The sequence below is a fragment of the Trichosurus vulpecula genome, chromosome 4, assembly GCF_011100635.1.
Source record: "Trichosurus vulpecula isolate mTriVul1 chromosome 4, mTriVul1.pri, whole genome shotgun sequence".
In the NCBI taxonomy this organism is placed as follows: Eukaryota; Metazoa; Chordata; class Mammalia; order Diprotodontia; family Phalangeridae; genus Trichosurus; species Trichosurus vulpecula.
Genome location: NC_050576.1, coordinates 230578658 through 230587057, shown reverse-complemented (window position 1 = coordinate 230587057; position 8400 = coordinate 230578658).

The window sequence follows — 8400 nt, the reverse complement described above, 5'->3', positions numbered from 1 at the left end:
TATCCAACAAACATTCATTTGATTTTTTTAAATAAAAACAATGTTCTGACCTTAATCAACAGCCCACCTCCCAGAGAAGATTTCTGTATACAAAGAAGAGAAAAAGGGGATCTACATAAAACTGAAAATCGTGAATACATAAAGCTTGCCTGTTTTAAACATGTATGTAATAAATTCAATGTCACTTTCAAAACTTAGTCCCACAAATATTCTCTAATTACCTAGTGTTTGCAAAGCTCTGCGCTAGCTTCTGGATACACAAAGTCAGAGTTAAAAGCCTCACCTTCAAAGAGCTTCCATTCCAACGGCAGGGGCAGGAACCAAGGAAGAGTGTGTATGTTTATTGGAGGAGGTAGGGAGAATTAACAGCTGGAGGATTGGGGAAAATCCATAGGAAATGAACATGAGCTGAGCCTTGAAGGAAATTAGAGATTCTAAGAGGCAGAATGGTGGAGCATGTGCCATCCAGGCATGGGGAAGATCCTGATCTAAGACAGAGAGACGAGAGATGGAGCCCTGAATTCTGGGAACAGCAAAGAGCCTAATTCCATTGCAGTGGAGAAGGCATGAAAGGGAGTAATTGAGAGAGCCTTTATGAAGGAGATGGGACTGGAACCTTAAAGAATGAGAAGGATTTAATAGGGAGAGAAAGGAAGGATGTTTATGATATAAGTAAAGAGCTAGAACCAGGAAAGTGTGAGAATTGTGGGAGAAAGGAAAGATTGGTTGTCTCGTTGGGCTGGAGTAAAGAATTCTCCTCAGTGGGGAAACACAGTTTGATCTTGTTACTCTGTGCTTGCACCCCAATGTTATCCCTCTCCTATTATCAAGAACAAGGAGAGGAAATCTGGATGATTTTCCTTCGTACTTCTTTTCAGAATAAAGAATTTCAGTCTCAAAAGCGCTGGATTTTCCATTCTAATTTAGATGGCACTTCTCTCATAGCCCTGCACACAAAACACCCTACAATTCCAATTTTTTTTTGCAATGCCCCCATATTTGCAGGAAAAAAACCAAACTATCCCAGTAGATATTTAGAAATATCAAGTTCATTAGTATTCTTCCAGGGAATTTCTCTCCTGTGTCTGATTGCTAGTCCATTTGAGGTAGCCCAGAAATTTCTCTTGCTCCCAGCAAGTAAAACCCAGAGTGAGTTCATCCAACCAGTACCAACCTGAAGAATATATGTTATTTTATAGGAAAAACACATGTATTCAACTACCCTATTCTCCTTTACCTTTCTCATTATAAAATTACAGAATGTCGGATTAAGGGGGACCCTCCAAATCCTTCTAGTCCTTATTTTGCCTGTGAAATTTTGTGGTCTTCTCTTCCAACAGGCAAGGCAGAGTACATGGAGATTTTGGCTGCCTGTAGACCAAGTTGACGTGTGTTATACTATCCTAGGAAATAGCTGCTTGGCCAAGATAAGTATACGTTTATGCTGAGTGGGCTAAGAAGACTATGTGTGTCATTCATTGAGCTGCTTAGGGAGAAGGGGCATTGAAGAATTTTTATTTTGTATGGGTCAGTGTGTTTTCAGCCTCAGCTTTGCAAGCTGGACTACGCTCATCCTTTTGGTCTGGAACACTGATTCACGTATTTTTTCTTTAGTGACCCTACATATCAAAGGGCCACTGAAACAGTTGTGGAGCTGCATTTGAATTCCAACTCTGCTGTTCCTACCTGTATAATCTCAAGTGAGTCTCTTCTCTTTTCTGGGCCTGTGTTTCCTCTTCTGTAAGATGACAGGACTGGAGCAAGTGATTTCTAAGCTTCCTCCCACTTCTATCACCCATGAGTCCCACAAAGCCATAAACCAACTAGGTTTACTTCCTCATGATCTTGGTTTTATTTTTATTCCAACCACAGATCTAAGCAAAGAATAATTTCTCAGGAGTTCAGGAAGATTCTGGGGGGGATTTAAAAAAAATAATGATAATCAATAAATCTACAGAGTGCCACGAGGCAATGAGCCACGTCTCCTGCATTGAAAGGTTGGTTTTCTGACGCTGGCTTCATAGGAACTATTGATGGAGGAAGGGGATACAGTAAAGGCCAAAATCTCAGCAGGTTTGTGCAAATTCTAGGTGTGTCACCAAGAGTGGAGGGACACTGTATAAAGTGAGATAAACCTATATAAGTGAACACCAAATTGCCCTAAAGAGTAACCTAAAAGGTAAGTAAAAATCCATCTGGAAACTAACACTGGTAAGAGCTAATTGGTAGGCATTTTCCCAGATGTTAGCTTTGAAAAGTACTGAGTTATTGCTGGATTATTTTCGGTCAGTAAAGAACTCTAATTTCCTACTTTTAAATAAAAAAGGAGAAAAATGATCAACACCTGTAGGAAGGAATCTGGATGAAATAATAAAAATAACATAATAATATGGAGTTTTGAAAGGCATTGTGACGTAGTTGGATGAAGTTCTGGGCTTGCAGTGAAGAAGACTTGCATGTCCTTCCTTTGACACGTTCTGGCCACATGATCCTGGGTTAGTCATTTAACCTCTTAATCCAATGTCTGAGGCACTAAGACTGTAAATTAATTGCCTATTAGTTGTTGATTCTCATTGGCAGATGATGTTTCTACAAAATGCAATCATAAATCCTTATCCAAATTCCATATATATGTTAAATACAATAGACATGCGTATACTGTGTACAATATAGGCACACATAGCATACATATATTATGTATAAATATAATACACACATGTGTGTATGTGTGTGTACATACACATATAATGTAAAATAAGACATTTGGAGAAGATGATTTCTAAGATTCCTTCCACTGGGTTTACTTCTTTGAGTTCTTTATTTCATTTAAAAATAAAATTACACATTATATAAACACATACTACATATACACACATGTATATACATACATACATATAACTTTGTATATTCATAAAAACTGCTTTACAAACCATAAAGCACCCATGGGTCAGTGGAAGGAGGAGAGACTCCATGTCAGAGGACCTGGGTTCATATTCTGCTTCTGAATCTTACTATCTATTGGACATTGGCGAAATCACTTAATCTTCCGGAGCTTCAGATTCCTCACCTATAAAGTGAGAGGAATAGACAAAATGAGCCTCTGAGTCTTCTTCCAGCTCCAACATTCTGAGATTTTGTTTTGTTTTAATGAATTCAGGTTTAGAAAATTGATTGAGAGAAGACATCTTTCTTGAGTAAAGCTTACCCCATGAAGGCACACGAGTGCTTTGGAATGTAAATCTAATATCTGAGCTGCTGGGCAAATATTGTGAATGATGAGAGGTGCGTATTTTGGCAATTGTAGTTTTCTCGTCCCAAGTTCCTCTTCTTTTGAATTGCGAGAATGTGTGGGAACTAAAGTTCCCAAGATGCCCAGCTGGCATCATTTACATTTGCTCTTGAGATTAACGTAAAGGAGTTGGAGACTCCCCATCAGAGTTCACATTTGTCCTTGAGATTGCCAGGAGGAATGTTGCATTTGGAGAACATTGACTTTAGAATTTTTTTTCAAACCTGTTCTTGTGATTTCATTGGTATAGGGAGCTTCCAGTAAGGAAACTCCCCATAACAACGCAGGTTGACACCTTTTCTTCAATTTGCGTCATATATCCAAACCAAAAAAAAAGGGGGGGGGAACAGACCTATTTGTGCAAAAATATTTATAGCAGCTCTTTTTGTGGTGGCAAAGAACTGGAAATCAAAGGGATGACCATCTGTTGGAGAATGGCTGAACAAGTAGTGGGATATGAATGTAATGGAATATTGTTGTGCTGTAAGAAATAACAAGCAGGATCGTTTCAGAAAAGCCTGGAAAGACTTACATGAACTGATGCATAATGAAGTGAGCAGAACCAGGAGAAAGCTGCACACAGTAATAGCAATGTTGTTCGATGAAGGATTGTGAGTGACTTAGCTATTCTCAGCAATGCAATGATCCAAGACAATCCCAAAGGACTAAAGATGAAACATACTATCCTCCTTCAGAGAAACAACTGATATTGATTGAATACAGACTGAAGCATACTATTTTTCACTTTTTTTCTTTCATTTTTTTCTTCTATTCCAGTGTTCTTATAGAAAATGATGAATATGGAAATGTTTCACATAACTGCATATCTGCTGGCTTATCACCTCAGGGAGGGGGCAGAGAAGGGAGGGAAGGAGGGAGAGATAGAATTTGGAACTCAAAACTTTAAATAAAAATTTTTTAAAAAATTTATAATCATTAAAAATTCCCTAAATCACTGAAAGACTAAATGACCTGCCCCAAGTTACACAGCCTGTATAAGTCAGAGGCCAGATTTGAATCCAGATCTTCCTGACTCTGAGGCCAGTTTGTTACCCACTATGCTACACTGCCTCCTACCTCAGAGATGACAAATTTAATTGGCATGCATTTTCCCTGAGCTGTGCTTCTATTTTCAGCAAGCAATTCCTTTAACTAACCCCTCTTTAAAATGTTAGCCCGCCAAATGGAGGAGAGTGAATTAATATGCATCCTTCATAGGTCATCAATATTTGATGACTGTTTTTATGAATATTAAGGACAGCTCTGTGGGGCTGAAGTCAAGTTCTGTGGGGGGGGGGGGGGAGGGCATGCTCTGGCTTTCCTTGCCATTGAATTAACGATGGAGTGCAGGTGTGATATGACAGGCATGTTCTAGTCCTTGTAGTCACATTCTGTGTCTAAATAAATGCACTCAAGTTAAAAGAGCTTGAGGTTGAATGGAACAAAACTGGGGAGAGAAAAGATAAGCTTTGTCCCAAGGTCTAAGGGCTTGGTCAAGAATTTATACAAGAACAATAAAGGCTCATTACTTTTTTTCTCCAAAGAGAAAACATTAATTGGCCCCCATTCCTTAGGCACGTGATTAGAATATCAGTTTTGATCATGTTTAAAAGGCATAATAAGAGGCAAGAATCTGAAAAATAAATATCAGAATGCTCTTAAAAGTGGAAATCTTCAGGCTATAAATTTCAATGATCAATACTGGCCACGTGAAAGACTTGGCTTTTGCAACAATAAATATCCCTCCTGATTCATAAATTATTTCTCTGCTGCAAGAACAGCTTTTGTGGAAGGAAAAAAATTAAGACCTAACTAATTACGATATTTATATCTTAGCTTTGAAATTGACTTTAGTAGCTTGTTTGTTTTTATTGGCTCTCAACAGTCTCCTCAAAGGAAGGGGGGGGGCAGTTCATAAGAATACATTTTCATGGTCATTGATTAATTAAAGATCAGGCATAATGGCTGCTGTTTTTATTTCATAAAGTTAGGCTGTGAGAGGATGGGGTTGTTATTGTTTTTCTGAAAATATTCTAGTCTTAAATCTTGGGACTTTAGAATTTATATCCTTGAAATTCTAGGACATAATTCTAATTGATTTATTAATCTGGGATTTATATCTCCTTTATAACCAAATGAGTGGTTTAAGGTAATACATTTATATTATTTATATACTTATTATATATTATTCATCTACATAATATATAAATTTAATATTTAAGGAAATAGAAAACAGGAGACTTGAGGGCAGGGAACTGACACCAGAAGAGGACTTCTCTCTCTTTGCTCTCTCTGCTTGAGTACCTTCCTTTTACCTTGTTGCCATCATCATCCTTCTGATGTTAGCTGGTTTGAGGAAAGATAGCCCAGCCTCCTGCAGCCAAAGTCATTTACAAGTGCTAACCTAGGCTTGGTTCCCACTTTTCTTTGAGAAACAGACTAACCATTTAAATCCAAGCTCCCATCCATAATAAATCTGAAAAAAGCTAAGTCAGAAATTTACCCTCACAATAGCTGTATTCTGATTTAGTGGGCATTTTTGTCCAAGAATGTAAAGATTAAGATAGTATGCAATCTTTTGATTGAGCACTCTTCATTTGCTATCAGCAATTGCAGATTGTCAGCTCTTAATCCATAGCCTTTTACGCCATGCAGGGGCCAATACCATCCTTTGGAAAGAGATCTCCTTATTGAAAATATTTTACACATTGAAGAAATTCAGAAGCAGTAGCCATTCTGGGTTATTTTTATTGAGGGAAACAACAGCAACAAAAACAACAATAATAACTATCTGGCATTTACATGGTACTTTATGGTTTACAAGGCACTTTACATATGCTATCTCATATGATCCTTACAACAAGACTGTGAGGTAGGTGCTATTTTTACCCCCATTTTACAGATGAAGAATCTAAGACTAAGAGGGATTAAATTATTTGCCCAGGGCTAAACAGCTAGTAAGGGTTTTAGGCAGGATTTGAACTACTATCTTCCTTACTCCAAGTTCAGCACTTTGGAGGCTAAAGAGATATCATGACATCTACAAATAATCTCCTCCTTCTGGGAAATCTGAATTATTTCAGAAATTAGGAGCCTTGTTCATTGGAAAAGGATTTGGGAGTCGGTTTTTTAGGTAGACTTTATAGAATAATAGTTAAGTTTTAGATAAAGGAAGGACATTCCAGCTTGAAGGGATGAGGAAACTGATTATATGAAAAATATATAATAATAATGATTATTAAATATTATGACCATGTATGATAGTCATAAGCAAAATAAATTTTAACCTTAGAGGGGGATCATGAAAATAAGTTTAAAATGGAAAAAAGAAAAGGTAATAACTTGAAAGGAAGCACAGAGTATAGAGAAGAAAAATATAAAAGAATAGAATGGAAATAAATAAATAATTCATTTTCATAACTGTCATTGTGAATGGGATGAATTCACCTATAAAATGGAAAAGATTAGCAGACTGGACTAGAAAATAAAATTCGATAATATATTTTTTACAAGAAGCACATTTGAAATGTAAAGACTCATATAATGTTAAAATAAAGAGTTAAAGCAAATTCTGTTACACATCAGGTGATCACAGAAAAGCAAGGGTTGCAATTATAATTTCAGACAAGACAACAGAAAAAGTTGTGTTTGTCTTTCATTTTCAAAGAAGACAAGTGACATCACAATGTTGGGGTCAAGGTACAGTGTCTTAGTAAAACAGTAAAAGAGAGAATGATGGTTGATGTCTTGACTTATGCATGAACTGGATTTAAGTGAGGCGGAGTTCCACAAAATCTTCAGCCTCACTCTTTCTTCCAGAATCATCAAAGCCCAGTGGCAAAACAAGTCAAGACAACTGACAATGGTGGTAGATACAGTAGATGATCTTGGCCTCTTCGATGCCTGACCATAGCAGTCACCTTTATGGCCATCGGAACAAATTGTTCTTATCTTCCCATTCCACTGGAAGCAGTCTTCACATGCTTGGGACAGACATGTCTCTTGAGTCATTGATTGCTTTGAGGCCTATTGACTACTCTCAAACTGGTTTAGTCCATCTGCTGAGATAGTTTACTGGGGTGTGGCCACTATACATGCTACAGCTTCTTGAAGCCATTTGAGTGACAGGTGGACACCAAAGGTGAATGAGAAGCTCTGAAAAGGGCTCAGCAATTCTTCACACTGGAGGTGTTGGTCACCTCTGAACACCTCATACACCCAAACAGAAAAAGTATTTTTAAGTACAAGAGATAAAAATAGAAACTATATTTTCCTGAAAGGTCACATAGACAACTAATTGATTTAACTACTTAAGATTATACATTCAATGGCATAGCTTCTAAATTCTTTTTCTTTTTTTAGGCTTAATGTCAGGTAGCATTTATTTTTTAATTTATTTTTTATTTTTAGTTTACAACACTCAGTTCCACAAGTTTTTAAGTTCCACATTTTCTCCCCCTTCCTCTGCTCCACCTTGTTCCCCCAAGATGGCATGTAATCTGATATAGGCTCAACATATACCTTTACATTAAACTTATTTTCACAATAATCAAGTTGTAAAGAGTAGCTTCTAAATTTTTAAAGGAAAAACTAAATGAATTACAAAAGGAAATAGACAATAAAACTATAATAGAGGGAACTTCAATTTACCCTTATCAGTACTAGATAAATCTAACCAAAAATAAATAAGATGCTAAAGATCCAAATAGAGTTACAGAAAAATTAGATATGATAGACCTCTGAAATTATTGAATAGAAATAGAAAAGTTATACCTGTTCTCAGCTGTGCAGGACACTAACAAAGCTTGAAGCTCTGAGAGGTTGCAAAATTATTGACAGATGAAGGATTTGAAACCAGGTCATTTGCCTACAAAGCCAGAGCTCTTTCCACTCTACCACACTGCTTGGCTGAACTGGAGAGGATATAAGAGATAAGTAGCATAGGGCTAGATTATGGCAATCCCTGAATGGTTAGCTAAGGAGTTTTAACCATATCCTGTGATAATAGGGAGACATTGAAATTTTAGAGCTGATACATGAAGAAGATTCATCTGATAGTACAATATAGGGTGGATTGGAGTAGGAAAAAAAACAAGTTATTTGGCAATTGA